Source organism: Mobula birostris, chromosome 1 (assembly GCF_030028105.1).
Source record: "Mobula birostris isolate sMobBir1 chromosome 1, sMobBir1.hap1, whole genome shotgun sequence".
In the NCBI taxonomy this organism is placed as follows: domain Eukaryota; kingdom Metazoa; phylum Chordata; class Chondrichthyes; order Myliobatiformes; family Myliobatidae; genus Mobula; species Mobula birostris.
In genome coordinates, this window is record NC_092370.1 from 15,078,423 (window position 1) to 15,099,571 (window position 21,149).

Consider the following 21,149-nt stretch of genomic DNA (forward strand, 5'->3'; position numbering starts at 1 on the left):
TATGTGTTTTATTCTAGATTTCCAACATCTGCAAATCTCTTGTCTTTATTTATGTGTAGTTCTACAAAACTTCTACTGAATTTCTTTATTTTCCTGCGAGACAATGAATCTCAAGTTAGTACATGGTGGAATATGCATATTTCAATAATAAGTTTGCTTTGACTTTGACATCTTGACATAACCTTGGCTGCTGGTTGTTGGTGCTGTGTTCCTACAGCTCTGGAGTACTGGTGGTACATTAAACAATTTATTTATTTAGAGATACAGTACAGAAATAAGCCCTCTGGCCAAATGAGCCCAATTCCACCCATGTGACCAGTTAACCCAGTAATCTGATGTGGCTGGGATGTGCGAGGAAACCAGAGAACCCGTAGGAAACCTACATGGTCATGGGGAGAATATGCAAAGTCCTTACAAAGTCCTTGCAGGGACTGAAGCGGGACTGTTGGTGCTGTGAAGTGTTGCATGAATCACAGTGCTGCTGTGACGCAGCATCTGGGCTGCATCAAGCAAACCAATTTCCTTCCTGACATTTTCTATTTGTGTTCCTTACTTCTAGGCAGGAGAGTGAAAAAAAAAAATCACTTTAACACACATTTAGATGTCAAGTCCTGTCAGCTTACATTGTGATTGCATGGTATTTTCATGCATTCATATCTTACACATGTGCCCTGAATGTACTGCCAAGACTGCAAACGTTTGGTTGGCACGGAGCCTGAGGTTGTGAGTTGGAGGAGTAAACTCGGTGGCCGTTTTATTAGGTACCTCCTGAATTTGAATCAGGTTTACTATCACTGATATATGGCATGTAATTTGTTGTGTTGTAGCCAAAGTAGTGTGCAACATATAAAAAAAATTGCTATGTTACCTCCTGTACCTTATAAAGTGGCCACTGTGTATGTTTGTGGGCTTCTGTAGCCAATCTATTTCGAGGATTGGCGGGTTGTGAGTTCAGAGATGCTCGTCTGCATTGAACTGTTTTAACGTGTGGTTATTTGAGTTACTGTCACCTTGAACCACTCTGGCCATTCTCCTCTGACCTCACTCATTAATATGGCGTTTTCACCCACAGAACGGCCACTCACTTGATGTTTTTTTTGTTTTACACACCATTCACTGTAAACTCCAGAAACTTCTGTGTGAAAATCCCAGGAGATCAGCAGATTCTGAGATACTCAAACCACCCTGTCTGGCACCAACCATCATTCTGCTGCCAAGGTCACTTAGATCACATTTCTTTGCCATTCTGATGTTTGGTCTGAACGTCAACTGATCCCCTTGAACATGTCAGCAGGCTTTTATGCATTGGAATGCTGCCACTCGTTGACTGTTTAGATATTTGCATTAATGAGCTGGTGTGCCTAATCAGGTGGCCGCTGAGTGTATGTGGAAGAGTGGATTAGATTCACTTCTCTCCCGCTTTCTGCTTCATGACACATTTATGAATGTGGTGTGTTGACCTTAAAGCACGACGAAAACTCATATAAATAGTAGAGGAGGGAAGATCATATCTTTATCTTATCCCTTTGCCAAATCCAAAAGAAGAGATTGTGAGTGGGCTGCTTGAATATGCTGTGGGCGAAATGTGTTCTGCAGTGATGTGCAGTAAAAAATAAATTTCAACTGCTCACACCTTGCACACCACCCAGCAAATTTACTGTGCTTTTAGACCATAGGACATATTAGATTATGAGGACACGCAGTTCTTTTTTATTGTCATTTAGTAATGCATGCATTAAGAAATGATACAATATTCCTCCGGTGTGATATCAGAGAAACACAGGACAGACCAAGACTGAAAAACTAACAAAAACCACATAATTATAACATAGAGTTACAACAGTGCAACAATACCATAACTTGATGAAGAACAGGCCATGGCACAGTAAAAAAGTTCAAAGTCTCTCGAATGTCCCACATCTCACGCAGACAGAAGGAAGAAAACTCTCTCTGCCATGCCCGACCACAGTCCGACTCTGAGTCGTCTGAAAACTTCAAGCTCCGATCAGCCCTCCGACATTGAGTACCGAGCATCATCTCTGCCGAATGCTTCGACCTCAGCCTCGGTTGCCAGCAGCAGGCAAAGCCGGGGATTTTGTGGCCTTCCCTCCGGAGAGTCTCGATCGCACAGTAGCAGCGGCAGTGAACCGGGTGTTTCAGAAATTTCTCCAGATGTTCCTCTGTGCCTTCTCACGTCTGTCTCCATCAAATCAGAATTGTCCACGGCCCCTATTTAACAAATACGATAACATTTCACTGGAGAGCTGCGCACGCTGCATCGTGCTGCCATCTTCTCCTCCTGCCATAGGAGCAGAACATAGGACTTCGGAGCAGAATTTGGCCATTTGACCTATCGAGTCTGCTGTGTCATTCTCTCATGATTGATTTATTACTCTATGATGAATTTTTCACTGTCCAGCGCAGAGGGTCTTTTTCTTTTACTAAGTTCAGCTTTTTAACATAGCAGCTGATATTTGTGGAGATCAAAGAGTTGTTTTTGAATAAATTGAATTTCCAAGTTATGTTCTTTGTTCAGCTTCTTGTTGTAAGTGAGAGCCAGTATTCAGTTTTTGTGTAAGTGGCAAGCAATCATCAGTCTGATGTTAAAAAGAGAGCTTTGCAAACAAACAGCACTGTCTATAGAGCACAAAGTTAGAGCTGATTGATTGAGAAACAGTGTAACACTTTGGGGTTGATTTAATTGGACCTTTATCAAACCAGACAACACAGGTTAAGTTTCTTAATTCAAGAAAGTTTGCAGAACAGGAACAGTTATTACCTACCACCATCAGGCTCCTGAACCAGCGTGGATAATTTGCTCACCTCAACCCTAAATGGATTCCACAACTTATAAGCTCACTCTACAACTTATGCTCTCAGTATTATTTATATTTTTATTTTTGCAAGTTTTCCTCTTTTCCACAGTGGTTGTTTGTCGGTCTAAGTTTATGTATAGGTTTTCATAAATTTGATTGTATTTCTTTATTTTCCTGTAAATGACTGCACAAAAATGAATCTCAGGGTAGTATATGGTGATATAGACGCATTTTGATAATAAATTGACTTTGACATTCTTCATTGGGCAGTGAGTGAAGGTAGTGAGAATTGGTCTTTTCACTCTTTTTGCCATGCTCTTCCTAGACAGAAATGCGGTCCTTCCTACAGTTTGCATGGAGAGTATTTCTAAATAATTTAGAAGAGGTGGTAGTTAGCCTGTGAGCTAAATGTGTTGCTGAGGGTACATATTTTATACTTTATTGTCGCCGAACAATTGATACTAGAACGTACAATCATCACAGCGATATTTGATTCTGCACTTCCTGCTCCCTGGATTACAAATTGATAGTAAATATTAAAAATGTAAATTATAAATCATAAATAGAAAATAAAAAAATGAAAGGTAAGGTAGTGCAAAAAAACCAAGATGCAGGTCCGGATATTTGGAGGGTACGGCCCAGATCCGGGTCAGGATCCATTCAGCTGATTGATTTGCACTGTGTTGGGAGACAGAAAATAACAAATCATCTTGCATGTTGAAAAGTTCAAAGAACAAGGCAGTGAAACTTGGCCTACTCTCTAAGGGTGCATAATTTTAAGGTAATCAGAGGAAAGTATAGGGGGATAACAGAGGTTTTTTTTCACACAGAGGGCACGGAATGTGCTGCTAGGGATGGTGATAGGCAGATACATTAGGGGTAGTTAAAAACTCCTAGATATGCACATGGATTATAGAGAAACAGAAGGCTATGCAGGAAGGAAGGGTTAGATAAATCTTTGAGTTGGTTATAAGGTTAACACTATATCATGGGCTGAAGAGCCTGTACTATGCAATTATGTTCTATGTAGTTGGACAACGTGGTTGCCAAGGACTTACTGAGCTAAAGGCCCTTTATCTGTGCTATAATGTTCTATGTAAGTGAACAACATGGTTGGCATGGACTCGTTGGGGCAAAGGGCCTGTACGGTGCTGAATTTCTCCAAGACTCTATTAGAGATACATACAGCAGATCCAGTAATGCCACCAATATGCTATAAATATTAAGGGAGTGAAGTCATTGCTGTTGGCAGCTTTGGGGAAAACATTGGCACAAGTACAAAAACAAGAAATGATACTTTGTCCTCACCTTATATTTAGTAAATATTATTGAGAGAAGGAGATTCTGATGTGTCTCTTCTCACCTATCTTATTGCTTAGCTTAGAGTTCATTGAGCATAGATTGATCTTGAGTGAGTTAAAAGGTCAGCACGTTGTGGGCTGTATTGTGCTGTAGTAGTCTGTATTCTATGTTCTGTCTGCCTCAGTAAAGCAGCCAGCATAATCAAAGACCCTAATTCATTCTGAACATTCTTAGTAAAAACAAGAAGTGTCAGGTAAACTCAGCAGGTCGGGCAGCATCTATGGAGAGGCTGAGACCCTTCATCAGGACATCCTTTTCATTTGGATGTTCTCTCTTCTCTCCCCTCTCATTGGGGAGAAGATCCTTCCTTTGTTCGTCCATCATTGACGTCGATGAGGACATCGACACCATTATGATGGTGTCGAGACTAGCACGTGATTTGGATTTAAGTGAGGGAGAGTTGCGCAGCGTCAGCCTCACTCTCTCTTCCCAATTCCCATCTGGATCCAGTGGCAAGACAGAGTCTAGACGGCTGGAGATGGGACTAGGCACAGTGGATGACCAGGACGTCTTCTGTGTCTTGTCCTGCTCTACACGTTCCACGACGCTTGTAGAGACCGCCTTCTTGACCGTTGGACCTTCCATTGGTCTCGTCTGCTCAATCCGCTGGAGTCTGTCTTCACATGCTGGGATAGACAACTCCCTATCACACTGAGGGTTCGAGACCCGTCGGCTACCCTCGCCTGGTTTAGCCGGCTTGTCGAAGCCGTTGCCCGGGGTGTGGCTGCTGTCGCATGCAAACAGCTACGGGGAGCCACAGGTGAGAGCTGAGTGCCAGGTGGGGACCAAAGGTGGACTAACCGCCCTGAAAAGGACGCGACATGTTCCCCCACCAGAGGTGCTACCCCTCTCTGACACCCCATACACCCCAGACACCAGATATGAAAGCCAGAAAGCACGTACCAACAGATTCAAGGATAACTTCTGTTATCAGACTCTTGAACGGACCTGTTATACAATAAGATGGATGCTTGACCTCACAGTCTACTTGGTTATAATCTTGTGCCTTATTGTGTGCCTGCACCACACCTTCTCTGTTGCTTTTACACTTTATTCTGCATCGTTATTGTTTTACTTGTTCTACTTCAATGCACTGTGTGAAGATCTGATCTGAATGCAAGACAAGCTTTTACTGTATCTCAATGCATGTGACTATAATAAACCAATACCAAGGTAGAGGAGTGTATGGGGTGACCAGGGAGGGGTAGCACCTCTGGCGAAGGGACTTGTTGTGTCCTTTCCAGGGCAGCTCACTCACGTTTGGTCCCCACCAGACACTCAGCTCTCACTTGTGGTTCTAAGTAGCTGTTCGCATGTGACAGCAGCCACAGCCCGGTACACCGCTTCGACAGGTGGGCTAAAGCAGATGAGGGTAGCTGGCAGGTCACTTACCCCAGTGAGACAGGGACATGCCTGCCCGAACATGCAAAGTCATTTCCGGTGAGCTGAGTGGAGGAGATATACATTGAGATCCGTTGACTAGGAAGGTGGTGCCGCAATGTTTAGTGGAGAGTGAAGAACCTGACAAGGCACAGAATGGTCGCCCACAAGGAAGACCACAGGTTGGGACTCTTGCTCATGCTACTGGACCTTGACTTCTGAGGTTGAGACAGTGGAACTGTCCCAGTGCAAAAGCCTTTCCACTTTAAAAACTCTCCAGGGACACGATGGAAAACCAGCACCCACCACCACTAAGGCAGTAAGATTATAAGTCTTAGGGGCAGAAATAGGCAATTGGCCCATTGGGCCTGCTTTGCCATTCGATCATGGCTGATTTATTTTTTTTCTCAATCTCATTGTGCCGTCTTTGCCCCATAACCTTTGATGGCCTTCCTAATGAAGAACCTATCAACCTCTGCTTTAAATACACCCAGTATGCCGGCCTTCACAGCCATCCATGGCAATGAATTCCATGGATTCACCACCCTCTGACAAATGAAATTCCTCCTCATGTTTGTTCTAAAGGAATGTGCTTGTATTCTGAGGCTGTGCCAATACCTACTCATGGCACCCGTGCTCTCTGTCTTACAGTGGAGAATCCTGCTGCAGTTTACTTGGATGTCTGGATAAGTACAGTGTATGGATTGGTGGGTATAGAGGGCTATGGCGCAGGTGCGGGTCAATAGATTAGGCAGATATTAGTTCAGGCCCTCCTTCTGTGCTGTCATACTCCATGACCCCTGGCCCTATTGTAGCCATTGGCCACACTGCTCTAGATCCCTGTTCTACTGAATTCCAGCTGAGTAAGCAAAGCGAAACTGGGTGAGCAACGGACTTGAGCTCAGTGGGGCAAGAGTAGGCAGAAAGAATGGGCCTACCCGGGCAGTCAAGTTTGTGGGTCTTTGACCCCGGGCAGTCAGGTTTGTGGGTCTTTGACCCGGGCAGTCAGGTTTGTGGATCCTTGACCCCGGGCAGTCAGGTTTGTGGATCTTTGACCCGGGGCAGTCAGGTTTGTTGAGCTTTGACCCTGGGCAGTCAGGTATGTGGATCTTTGACCCCGGGCAGTCAGGTTTGTGGGTCTTTGACCCAGGGCAGTCAGGTTTGTGAATCTTCGACCCGGGGCAGTCAGGTATGTGGATCTTTGACCCCGGGCAGTCAGGTTTGTGGGTCTTTGACCCAGGGCAGTCAGGTTTGTGAATCTTCGACCCGGGGCAGTCAGGTATGTGGATCTTTGACCCTGGGCAGTCAGGTATGTGGATCTTTGACCCCGGGCAGTCAGGTTTGTGGATTGACCTACTAACCCGTACAACTTTAGAATCTAGGAGGGAACTGGAGCACCCAGACGAAACCTACACTGTCACTGGGAGAATGTACAAACCCCTTACAGACAGCGGTGGAACTGAACCTGGGTCACGGGCACTGTATTAGCATTAAGCTAACCACTACTCTACCATCCCACCCTTTGAGGAAAAAGTGCTTTGCAAAAATGCAACAAAGCTTCAAGATCCAAGATTGTTTAATGGCATTTCCAGTACACAAGTGTAAAGGAGAACAAAATGATTGTTACTCCAAAAAAAATTAAAGAAATAACAATAAAATAACAATAAATATAAATAACTAGGATAGCACAAAATAAATACAAATTCATAAGATTCCACACAACAAATATAAATACATGGGATACCATCCAAAACATCCAAACTCTCATGAAGAGGAAGAGTTTGCCTCTGAGTTCTGGAGCAGAAAAAAAGATTACGGAAGGGAATGAGCAGTTGACACTTTGGGTCAAGAACCTTCATCTGTACCAAAAGAGTAGAGGGGAATTAGCCTGGATAAAGAGGTGAGGAAGAGGGAAGGGGAAAGCAACAGGAAATGATGATTGGCAGATGGAGTCAGGTGGGGGAGGGAAGACCGGAGACTATGACAGAAGCTGGAAGGAGATGTGGAGACAACAGAAGACTGCAGGTGATGGAAACTGATGACAAATTAAGGTGAAGACTGGGATCAAAGAGGGAGGGGGATTGGACCCAGTGGGAAGAGTGTGTGGCGAGGGACAAATGTAAATGGAGGTAGGAGGTAGCGGAAGGATGCAGGTGGTTGGTTTAGTGTTGGCAGCTTGGAAATTTGTGAGAGCACCTGGACAGTTCAAAAGGAGAAGGAAAGGGGCAGAGGGAGAACAGGTGAGCTGAAAGTGGAGAATTCAATGTTTATGATATTGGGCCTGTACTCACTGGAATTTAGAAGAATGAGGAGGGATCTCATTGAAACCTATCGAATAACGAAAGGCCTATGTGGAGAGAATGTTTCCTATAGTGGGGGTGCGGTCTAGGGCCAGAGGACATGGCCTCATAATGGAAAGAAAGAGATGAAGAGGAATTTCTTTGGCCATAGGGTAGTGAATCCATGGACTTCATTGTCACAGACGTTTGTGGAGGCCAAGTCACTGGGTGTATTTAACGTGGAGGTTGATAGATCCTTGATTAATCAGGGTGTCAAAGGTTATTGGGAGAAAGCAGGAGAGTGGGGTTGAGAGGGTTAATAAGTCAATCATGATGGAATGGACTGAATAGTCTAATTCTGCTCCTTTGTCTTCTGGTCTTATGTGTTGTAGACTACCCAAACAGAACATGAACAAGAAACACAATAGAATCAATGAAAGACCACAACCAAAGCGATTGTCTGTTGGTGGGTCCTCATGTGGCTGTCAAGGCTGATCCGTGATCCCCATAAGCCTTCCTCCACCTTCACTGCCATTGTGAATTGCCATCGTCTTCCACCAGTGGAATTCAGAACATAGAACTTCATCCCACGTTGTAGTGCCAACTTTTAACCTACTCTAAGATCAATCTAACCCTTCTCCTCTACAAAGCCCTCCATTTCTCTATCATCCATATGCCTATCTAAGAGTTTATTAAATGCCCCTTATACATTTGGTCTACCACCACCCTTGGCCGGGGGTATCCACCACTTTCTGTGTAGAAAAACAATGTCAGACATCCCCCCCAATACTCTCCTCCAATGACCTTAAATTCTTCCCCTCGTATTAAGGAGAATAATTTACAAGTTTACATTTTGATGATATCATTCTGTGCTTGAACAACACCAAAATAATGTAAGCTACACGAAGACGAATTGCATGTGGAAGTGTATGGTCCAGTTCTGCAATAGTCTAACCAGGATTTTATAGAGTTTCTTACCCAGTTGATCGAGATACTGCTGTAGCCTTGGACAATCATCTTCACTGTTCGCCACTTCACCAATTTTTGTGTTATCCACAAATTTACTATTCATGTGTCACGAGCCTCCCAGTCTACCACTCTGTCGACACCACTGCAGTGTGGTGGAACGGCCACTATTGCGCTAAAGCATGTGGAAAATTCCTTTCATTTGTGAGTCACATTTAAAAAAAAAACAGCGGATATGGATTCCTTTACTGCGTTCTACAGTTTTCAGTGCTTGGTAAATAATAACGTACATTGGTCTGCCTATCAGCCACTTAAAAAATCAGTATATCCCTCAAGTCTTAATGTGGTTTGGATTACTGAAGACTGGATCTGGGAATCGTGGCCGAATCTGTGCGGTGAATGCTCCCGTTCCTGAAGAATTTGGGTTCGGATTCAAATTTGTACTGGGTGAAGACAGTCGTTCAGATCTTCCAGGGTACATTTTCTAGAGGTTAGCTCATTGGAGCTAACATAAAACCAGCTGTGTTTCTGATCAGTCTGCAATCTATTTTTTGACTAGGATTAATGATGCAGAATGAAAATTAATGAATGATTGTGGTCAGTCTCACCCAAGTTCCAGTGGATGTGAGTCAGCAGTACAAACTGCCTTTCAACATTGCAAACTGGCGCTGACTTATGCCAAACAGTTTGGGAATGGAAATATCCTGCTGGCATCCGTGGCACATTCTTCGCTCTGTCTTGAAATGATGCTGCTGAGGCAGTCCAGGACCCTGAATTTAGATTATACCTCCTGAGGCATCTGAGGTGACTCCCCAACTCATCCAACAGCACACATGGGGACGAACATTCAATGGTGCTGGCAGATAGTCAACTCGGTAAAAGGCATCCTTTGGTCTGCCCAGAACTTGTCCGTCTGCCAGCACATCAAGATGTCTGTGAAGGAATGCTGCCGACAGGCACATTCCAGGCTGCAGGAATACTGTATGTGCTTAGGATGCACAGAAGTTTGGTGCATCCATAGCAAGGGCTCGGCAGGGAAGGACCACAGTATAGATTTCTTCTGCTACTGGACAGGGAGGGGTTGGGTTGGGTGAGGAAGACCTTCAGTTGCACTGGACAACAATATTTTTTTCGAAAGTATTGCTTCCTCAGAAACTGTTTTTGTTTATGATAGACCAATTGAAATCGGACACACAAATATAATTTCAGACTACTTGTATCATAGAACCATAGAACCATAGAAACTACAGCACAGAAACAGGCCCTTTGGCCCTTCTTGGCTGTGCCAAACCATTTTCTGCCTAGTCCCACTGACCTGCACACGGACCGTATCCCTCCATACACCTCCCATCCAAGTATCTGTCCAATTTATTCTTAAATGTTAAAAAAGAACCCGCATTTACCACTCGTCTGGCAGCTCATTCCATACTCCCACCACTCTCTGTGTGAAGAAGCCCCCCCTAATGTTCCCTTTAAACTTTTCCCCCCTCACCCTTAACCCATGTCCTCTGGTTTTTTTCTCCCCTTGCCTCAGTGGAAAAAGCCTGCTTGCATTCACTCTATCTATACCCACCATAATTTTATATACCTCTATCAAATCTCCCCTCATTCTTCTACGCTCCAGGGAATAAAGTTCTAACCTGTTCAACCTTTCTCTGTAACTGAGTTTCTCAGGTCCCGGCAACATCCTTGTAAACCTTCTCTGCACTCTTTCAACCTTATTTATATCCTTCCTGTAATTTGGTGACCAAAACTGAACACAATACTCCAGATTCGGCCTCACCAATGCCTTATACAACCTCATCATAACATTCCAGCTCTTATATTCAATACTTCGATTAATAAAGGCCAATGTACCAAAAGCTCTCTTTACGACCCTATCTACCTGTGACGCCACTTTTAGGGAATTTTGTATCTGTATTCCCAGATCCCTCTGTTCCACTGCACTCCTCAGTGCCTTACCATTAACCCTGTATGTTCTACCTTGGTTTGTCCTTCCAACGTGCAATACCTCACACTTGTCAGTATTAAACTCCATCTGCCATTTTTCAACCCATTTTTCCAGCTGGTCCAAGTCCCCCTGCAGGCTCTGAAAACCTTCCTCACTGTCTACTACACCTCCAATCTTTGTATCATCAGCAAACTTGCTGATCCAACTTACCACATTATCATCCAGATCATTGATATAGATGACAAATAACAATGGACCCAGCACTGATCCGTGTGGCACACCACTAGTCACAGGCCTCCACTCGGAGAAGCAATTCTCTACCACCACTCTCTGGCTTCTTCCATCGAGCCAATGTCTAATCCAATTTACCACCTCTCCATGTATACCTAGCGACTGAACTTTTCTAACTAACCTCCCATGCGGGACCTTGTCAAAGGCCTTACTGAAGTCCATGTAGACAATATCCACTGCCTTCCCTTCATCCACTTTCCTGGTAACCTCCTCGAAAAACTCCAACAGATTGGTCAAACATGACCTACCACGCACAAAGCCATGTTGACTCTCCCTAATAAGCCCCTGTCTATCCAAATGCTTGTAGATTCTGTCTCTTAGTACTCCCTCCAATAATTTACCTACTACCGACGTTAAACTCACTGGCCTATAATTTCCCGGATTACTTTTCGATCCTTTTTTAAACAACGGAACAACATGAGCCACTCTCCAATCCTCCGGTAGGTACTTGTAGGTACTTGGAGAAACAAGAAAATTAACTTTTGCTGAATAGAATGTGTTTAATTGCATAACAGTGCTGTTGTTTTGCAATAGTTCAATTAAGCTAAAAATGATTTGTTGATGATTTTCATTTGTACTCAATACCTCAGGCTTCTCGCTTAAGTGTTCAACTATAATCAGACATCATTGGTGGATTCCAGTTGCCCTGATAATGTTTCTCCATGGCTACAATGTCCTGGTGAATACTTCCAGCATGCATGTCACTGACAGTGCCAAGATTTGCAGGGAAGAAGTCTAAATGGGAATGCAGAAAATTAGTCTTTAGTGACACGTTGCACTTCATGGTTTTGTATGCCTGAAGCAGGTTGTCAAGCAGCTGCATGTAGTTTGGTGCTCTGTAGTTGCCAAGAAAATCTTCAACAATATCCTTGAATACCTTCCATGCGATTTTCTCTGGTCCCACTAGAAGTTCCTTGAATTGCCTGTCATTGATGACCTGTTTGATTTGTGAACTAACAAAAATATTTCCTTTATCTTGGCATCAGTTATTCTGACTTGAATTATGAATTGAAATAAAAAACACAGGCAATTTCAAACAAAAGGTGGATGATAGGGAAATTTCATGGTGACTTTCACAATCAGCAGCCCAAAATCCATAAGGTACACCCAAAAGTATTCAGGAAGCAAAAGCATCATTATAATAGTGTACCTCTCCAGTGAGTAACAGCTGTCCAATTGATTTTAAGGAATGAAACAAAACAGAACTGAAAGCTTTGACTATGAATGTAAGAATGAAAAATCACTGCACAATTTAAAATTGTAACTATTTTTTATTATGAATACAGTTCATATTGATATAAAAAATCTAATTCTGTCACCAGGTATTTGTAAGATGTGTTGGGTGATTTTGCCTTTCAAGTTTATCCATCCTGAACAACATTGAGAATTCTCACAGTATTAATCTCTTGTAAAATCAGCCTCAGCTCTGCTCTATTGAAATCCAATAGCAATTATTGTTTAAGAAGAACTTGCTATTAGTCTTAGATTTCCTGTTCACTGTTCTAAACTTGTGTCTTATTTAACTTGGCGTGCACAGGACCATGAGCGTAGTGGATAGCGCAGTGCTTTGCAGTGCCTGTGATCAGTAATTATTCTGTTTCAATTTCTATTGCTGTCCGTAAGGAGTTAGTACTTTCTCCCCATGACCATGTGCGTTTCCCCTGGGTGCTTGAGTTCTCTCAAATATTCCAACGATGTACTGTACTGTGCAAAAGTCTTAGGCACACATTTATATCTAGGGTGCCCAAGACTTTCGCACAGTACTGTAGTAGTTTTATGTATTACACCGTACTGCTGTCACAAAAAAACCCAAACTTCATGACATATGTGAGTGATGATTAACCTGATTCTGATATGGGTCTCTATTGTGGACTGAGAGTGGGAAGGGGGCAGGGAGAGGGGAATCATGGTTGGAAAAAGGGGAAGGGAGAGGGGAGGGAGCGGGAAGCACCAGAGGGACATTCTGAAATGATCAATAAAACAATTGTTTAGACTCAAATGATCTTGCCTGGTGTCTCAGGGCTGGCCATGTCTGCACCCACCCCATCCCTGCCCCCGGCACTCCTCTTCCACCTGTCCACACCCCTCCACTCTCGCCATTCCCAACATCCATTGCTCCAACCGGATTTACAAGCTTGCTCTCTGCTCTGCGTTGACAAACACAAATGTTGAGAGCATACAAAGTTGGCACCAGAATTTGTGGCAACACTTGCAGGCTGCCCCAGCACTATCCTTGGACTGTGTTGGCTGTTGATGCAAACAACACACTTCACTGCATGTTTCAATGTACATGTGGCAAATAAAGCTAATCTTTCTTTAATCGCTTTGGAGTTCCAAACTTATCCTATAGTTTTATTACCCTATATTCCATAAAAATCACCTCTGCTTTACCTTGTTGCCTGTTCAGGTAAGCCCCAGTCTCATCCATCATTCTATGTAATTTGATCCTCTGTTACCTGGGATAAGCTGTGTGGCTGCTCCCTAAATCAATTCCAGAGTGAAATTCTTCTCGGCAGCTAAGTGACAAGGCACAGTATAGCAACCAGAATATTCTCAAGACCACTCTACAATTCGAGCACCACAACTGGTGGGCTTTCTCTGTGATTACTCATTTACATTCCACTTTTCATTCCCATTCCTGTACGTTGGTCCAAGGCCTCCCTCACCACCGCGATGAAGTCACTCTCGGGTTGATGGAGCAGCACCTCATGTTCCATCTGGGTAGCCTCCTGCCTGACAGCATGGACATTAAGCAACACACACAAAAAGTGCTGGTGAACACAGCAGGCCAGGCAGAATCTACAGGAAGAGGTAACGTCGACTGTACCTCTTCCTATAGATGCTGCCTGGCCTGCTGCGTTAACCAGCATTTTTTGTGTGTGTTGCTTGAAATTCCAGCATCTGCAGATTTCCTTGTGTTAGCATGGACATTAATTGCTCGCTTTTTCCTTTCCCCATTCTGCCCCCCACCCTTATCCGTTCCCTTTACCTCACCTGCCAATCACTCTCTCTCGTTCCCTTCCTCCTTCCCTTTGTTTCATGGTTCCACTCTTCTCTCCTATCAAATTCCTTCTTCTTCAGCCTTTTACCTTTTCCACCTATCAACCCCCAAGTTCTTACTTCATCCTCCCTCCTCCCTCCTCCCGCCTACCTTCCCCCTTACCCGGCTTTACCTATCACCTTCTAGATTGTACTCCTTCCCTTCCCCACATATTCTTATTCTGGCTTCTTCCCCTCTCTCTTCTAGTCCTCATGAAGGGTCTTGTCTCGAAGTATCAACTGTTGGTTCCTCTCCATAGATGCCGGCTGACCTGGTGAGTTCCTCCAGCATTGTGTGTGTGTTGCTCTGCAGAATCTTTCTTTGGAATGTAGAAGGTTGAGGGGGGATTTGATAGAGGTATTTAAAATTATGAGGGGGATAGATAGAGTTGATGTGGATGGGCTTTTTCCATTGAGAGTGGGGGAGATTCAAACAACAGGACATGAGTTGAGAGTTAAAGGGCAAAAGTTTAGGGGTAACACGAGGGGGAACTTCTTTACTCAGAGAGTGGTAGCTGTGTGGAACGAGCTTCCAGCAGAAGTATTTGAGGCAGGTTTGATGTTGTTGTTTAAAGTTAAATTGGATAGATATATGGACAGGAAAGGAATGGAGGGTTACGGGCTGAGTGCAGGTTGGTGGGACTAGATGAGAGTAAGAGTTTGGCACGGACTAGAAGGGCCGAGATGACCTGTTTTCATGCTGTAATTGTTATATGATTATATATGGTTATGGTTACATTTTGAGCTTGGCTTCCTCCAATGTGCTCTCAGTTGTGTTGGCAGTACAGAGTCAGAATTCTGTTTGTCATAGTTGGGGGTTTGGATACATCTAATTAGAATCTTTTTGAATACTATTCTTTTATGTTTCAACATCATTCACTGAATAACTAAATAGACTCAGAAAGAGCTGGAATTACACAAAAGGTTGGGCAGCATCAATGGAGAAAGCTCATTTTTCAAACTGCTGACTTCTCATATAAGAATCATGAAATATGGCGTAGGTGGAGGCCACTCCACCCATCAAATTGGTACCAGCTCTATGTTGTAGCAAGCAGCTAATCCTACTTCCCTGCACTCCCTTTAACCTTGCATATTTTTTCCTTGCTGAATGCTGTTGCTGCTCCTGAGTGAATAAATTCACTCTCCTCAACACTGAACTGACTCTACAAATCATGTTCCCAGAATTTATTTATTTATTATTAGCTTCTTTTTTGTATTTGCACAGTTTGTCTTCTTTTGAACATATTGCTTATATTGTTTGTATTGTTCATTTGAATGCCTTTAATATATATAATTAATTAATCTATCTATTGCAACACACATCAAAGTTGCTGGTGAACGCAGCAGGCCAGGCAGCATCTCTAGGAAGAGGCACAGTCGACGTTTCAGGCCAAGACCCTTCGTCAGGACTAACTGAAGGAAGAGTTAGTAAGAGATTTGAAAGTGGGAGGGGGAGGGGGAGATCCAAAATGATAGGAGAAGACAGGAGGGGGAGGGATGGAGCCAAGAGCTGGACAGGTGATTGGCAAAGGGGATATGAGAGGATCATGGGACAGGAGGCCCAGGGAGAAGGAAAAGGGGGAGGGGGGGGAAAGCCCAGAGGATGGGCAAAGGGTATAGTCAGAGGGACAGAGGGAGGAAAATGAGACAGAGAAAAAGAATGTGTGTATATAAATAAATAACGGATGGAGTACGAGGAGGAAGTGGGGCATTAGCGGAAGTTTGAGAAGTCAATGTTCATGCCATCAGGTTGGAGGCTACCCAGACAGAATATAAGGTGTTGTTCCTCCAACCTGAGTGTGGCTTCATCTTGACAGTAGAGGAGGCCGTGGATAGACATATCAGAATGGGAATGGGACGTGGAATTAAAATGTGTGGCCACTGGGAGATCCTGCTTTCTCTGGTGGATAGCAACTTCGATGTGTGTTGCTTGAATTTCCAGCATCTGCAGAATTCCTTGTGTTTGCGTTTTTAATCTATCTATTGATTGGTTTTTATTTATTTAGCTATTAATTAATTAATTAATTATTTTTAGTTTGTCTTCTTTTACTCATTGGTTGTTTGCCAGTCCTTCTTTGTTTGTAGTTTTTCATTGAGTCTCTTGTATTTCTCTGCTCTACTGTGAATGCCTGCAAGAAAGTGATTCTCAATATAGTATATGTGGACATATACATACCTTGATAATAAATTTACCTTGAGTGTTGAATCTGCATCCACCGTGACTATTGGCAGTACAACCCAGACGCTAACCACTCTCTTGTAAAGATTTCTTCTTTTTGTTCTCATTTTCCACTGCCTTCATCTCAGAAGTTTGATCAGTGTCATTGGGAACAGCTAATGTACTACACAGTACTGTGTGAAAGTCTTAGGCACATATATACAGCTGGGGCGCCTAAGACTTTGGCAAACTACTTAGTTGTTAACGTGGAGCAGAGGGCGAAGTTGTAAATCTGTCAGGAGCAAAGGGTGTTGGGAAGATGTGGGTGGAGTGCCATGGGAGGAGTGACGGAGAAGGAGTGCCGGGGCAGGGGTGGGGGGTAGCGCAGGTGCAGACACAACCAGCCCTGAGACACCAGGCAAAGTCATTTGATGAGTGATCATTACAGAATGCTTCCTGCTCCCTCCCTTCTCCCTTCCCTCTTCTGAACTACGATTCTCCTCTACCTGCCCACTTCCCACTCTCAGTCCACAATGGAGACCCATATCAGCATCAGGTTTATCATGCCTCACATATGCCATGAAATTCTTTTTTTTTGTGGTGGCACTACTGTGGAATACATAAAATTACTGCAGTACTGTGCAAAAGTCTTATATGCCTAGGAATTTTGCATGGTACTGAACATCTTTGGAATATTTGAGGAAGCAGAATATAAAACACAGTAAATACAGAGTGTGTGACCACTGACACCAGGCAGGCAGTCTCTGAAGAGTATTGATAATGGTTTGGGGGTCACCCATCTTGTAAGGACACTGCCCAGAAGGAGGCAGTGGCAAACCACTTCAGTAGAAAAAATTGCCAAGAAAGGGACCGTGATTGCCCATGTCAAAGGATATGGTGCATAAGATCATGGTGATGATGATAATTGTAAGGTGATTGGAAGAAAGAATAGAAGGGATGTGTGTGTGGAATGTCAAGCCATGGGTGAGGAGTAGAGGCAGATATATTAGGAGCACATAAGATGCTCTTAGATGGGCACGTAGATGACAGAAAAATGGATGACAATGAGGGAAGGAAAGGTTAGATTGATCTTTGAGTAGGATAAAAGATCGGCACAATATCTTGAGCCAAAGGCCAAGAATACTCATTGTCATGGATAGAGAAAGGACTGGGAATGACAGTGTGAGGGGTGTCTTCCCAACAAGGCGGTGATTCTTTGCAGATTATGGACAGATGGAAGACTATGATCACCTACATCATACAACACAGCACATAATGACGATGATCATGATGGTTCCTATCTTCAGTGGTCACTAGTTGTGAAAGTTCATGGTCTTGGCACTGCAGCCATTTTAGTCGCCTGCCTGTTGGTGGCCAGAAAGCTCTGTTGCTGACTGAACCATAGAGGGAGCTAAACTTGTTTCGAATCACAAAGCCAGGAATGCATTAGCACTGTTTACATCTTTACTGATGTTGGTGTTTGAGATCCACCCAAAGATCAAAAGGGTATATTATTCTTTGAAATGTATTTGAGGTTAGTGGTTCAGAATACGACTCAGCAGATCATTTTAATTTATATCCTCTCAACTTACATCTGTACACAAACAGAATTACTAAATGTTTGAAATGTTATCTCCTTGTGAGAAACAAAATTGTTGCTGAGACGTTATTGTGTGGTGTTCTGTGTCAAGGCCTTATCACAATTCTGACGAAGCCTTTGTCACATTTGATGAATTTCTCTCAAAAACTAAGACACAAGGAAAGTGGAATTTGTGGATTTGCAATAATCCAACACATTGGTCCTCAATCTGAGTCTTAGAATCTAATAAACCATACGACAATAAGACATAGGAGCAGAATTAGGCCATTGGGCCCATCATACCTATTCTGCCTTTCATCGTGGGTGACCTATTATCCCTCTCAACCTTATGTTCCTGCTTTCTCCCCATAACCTTTGACAGCCTTACTTATCTAGAACCTATCAATCTCTGCTTTAAATATACCTAATGACTTTGCTTCCACAGCCATATGTGGCAATGAATTCCCAATGCACCAGCTTGCGACTAAATAAATTCTTCCTCATCCCTGTTCTAAAGGGATTCCCATTCTGAGACTGTGCCTCTGGTCCTACTAAAGAAACATCCTCTCCATATCCACTCTATCTAAGCCTTTCAATATTTGTTAGGTTTCAATGAGACCCCCCTCATTCTTCATATAGAAGATATTGATGTGTTACTGACCCCATTAGGATCAGTAGCACATAAGTAAAACTCATATAGAGCATCAAGATGTTTAAGGCATCCGTTAGACTCGCGAGACCATGGATCTGTGACTGGAAAGTCTTCACTCTCCAGGGCGCAGGCCTGGGCAAGGTTGTATGGAAGTCAGGCAGTTGCCCATGCTGCAAGGCTCCCTTCTCCACGACACCAATGTTATCCAAGGGAAGGACAAGGGCCGATACAGCTTGGCACCGGTGTCGTCGCAGAGCAATGTGTGGTTAAGTGCCTTGCTCAAGGACACAACATGCTGCCTCGGCTGGGGCTCGAACTCACGACCTTCAGGTCACTAGTCAAATGCTTTAACCACTTGGCCACGTGCCCACCAAGATGTAGTGTCACTTAAAATCCACATTATAGAATGGATGGACCATCAACAACAGTTTATAAACACAAGTGATTCTGCAGATGCTGGAAATCCAAAGCATCAAACACAAAATGCTGGAGGAGCTCTAACATTACAACAGATGGTCAGGCAGCATCTATGGAGAGGAATGAACAGTCAACGTTTCAGGTTGACCGCCTTCATCAGGACTGGAAAGGAAAGTGTCAGAAGACAGAATACAGAGGGGGTGGGGGAGGGCTTGGAGTACAAGCGGGCAGGTGATAGGTGAGGGGGAAGATAGGTGTGTGGGGAAGGGAAATGAAGTGAGACGCTGTGAGGTGAAGAGTTAAAAGGTTGAAGAAGAAGGACTCTGATTGGTAAGGAAAGTTGACCATGGGTGAAAGGGAAGGAGGATTGGCACCAGAGGGATTAAATTTGACACAGATGCTTGGTAAAGGAGTCACCATAGCTCCTGTCACTTCTGGGTTGACTGCAGCGGTGTATTGGGCAAAAGTTGTCACTGCTTAGCATTGTTCCAGTATATTGCTGGGGTCAAAGCAATACACACACATAATGCTGGAGGAACTCAGCAGGTCAGGCAGCACCTATGGAAATGAACAAACTGTTGACGTTTCGGGCCGAGACCCTTCATCAGGACTGGAAAGGAAGGGGGAAGATGCCTGAATTTAAAAGGTGGGGGGAGGGGAATGACAATAGCTAGAAGGTGATAGGTGAAGCCAGGTAGGTGGCAAAGGTAAAGGGCTGGAGAAGAAGGAATCTGATTGGAGGGGAGAGTGGACCATAGGAGAAAGGGAAGGAGGAAGAAGGAAGAGATCCAGGGGGAAGTGACAGGCACGTGAGAAGAGGTAAGAGGCCAATATAAGAAGAGGGGAAGGAGAGGGAAGCTATTTTTACTGGAAAAAAATCGATATTCATGCCATCAGTTTGAGGCTACGCAGACGAAATATAAGTTGTTGCTCCTTCATGCTGAGGCTTTGTGGCGCAAGAGGAGGCCATGGACCACAATATGAATCTAAGTTCAAACATGTACAAAAATAACCCTGAAGTGACATTACAGGTCATCTGGCCTATGGCCGCACAATGGCATTTTAAATAAACATCCGAATCTTCCAATTCCTCACACCTCCCCTAACCACTGTCCCACTTAGTTCCCTGTGACCTATTCTTCCTCACGAGCCCATCCTCTCATATTGATTCTTCCCACCTACACACTCTGCAGAGCACTGCAGTCAATTAACCCTTCAAGAACTCTTTGGGATGTGGGAGGAAATCGGAATCACCTGGGCAAATCCACACAGTCTCAAGTAGCTAAAGTCATAAAGAGCGCTTTTGGCTCTTCATCAAAGTCTTCTCCCTTCTTTTCTAGTCCTGAAGAAAGGTCTTGGCCCGAAACGTCAACAGTTTGTTGGTTTCCGCTGCCTAACCTCTTGAGTTCTTTCTGACATTTTGTGTGTGCTGCTTTGGATTTCCGGCATCTGCACATTTCTGGCATTAAGAGTGTGAAACGAGCTGTCAGCAGAAGTGGTGGATGCAAGCTCAATTTCAGAATTTTAGAGAAATTTGGATAGGTACATGGATGGGAGGGGTATGGAGGACTATGGTGCAGATACAGGTGAATGGGACTAGACAGAGTAAGGGTCATCATGGTCTAGATGGGCTGAATGGTCTGTTTTATTTTGCTGTAGTGTTCTATGACTATAACTCTAAGGAGAATGTGCAAAGTCCACTCTGATGCTATGTCCACACTACGCCGGATAATTTTGAAAACGTCAGTTTCGAGTAAAAGCTACAGTCGTCCACACTAAGCATTTTTAAAAATACCTCTGTCCACATTAGACGGATATTTGGGCGAATCTCCTCCTACTGGGCATGCGCAGAACACACAGAAAACAAGCGGAGAGGAAACGGTATACTTGGTGCGCGTTTGTCCAGTTACAGACTAGAAAAACTTAAAAGGAATTGCTCTTGGCTCTCGCGCAGGAGGACTTAAAACTAAAAAGAACAAATACTGGAGCGTATGGAGGCAACCGACAGGGAGTTCACGGACAGTATGACCCGGTTGACGACGAACATTGAAAAACTGAGTAACTCTGTTGCATTAAGAAAGTACCTTGTTGAATGTATAAAAACATGTCTGCATCAGAGAAATCTTGTATTTCCATACAATATTACATTAGGCTGTTACACATCTATTGTCAGAGCAGTACTTGCATAAATAGGTAAACCACCTTGGTTCTTGGTTCTTGACCCTCCAAAATAGTCCGCATGGAATTTAAACTGGAGGT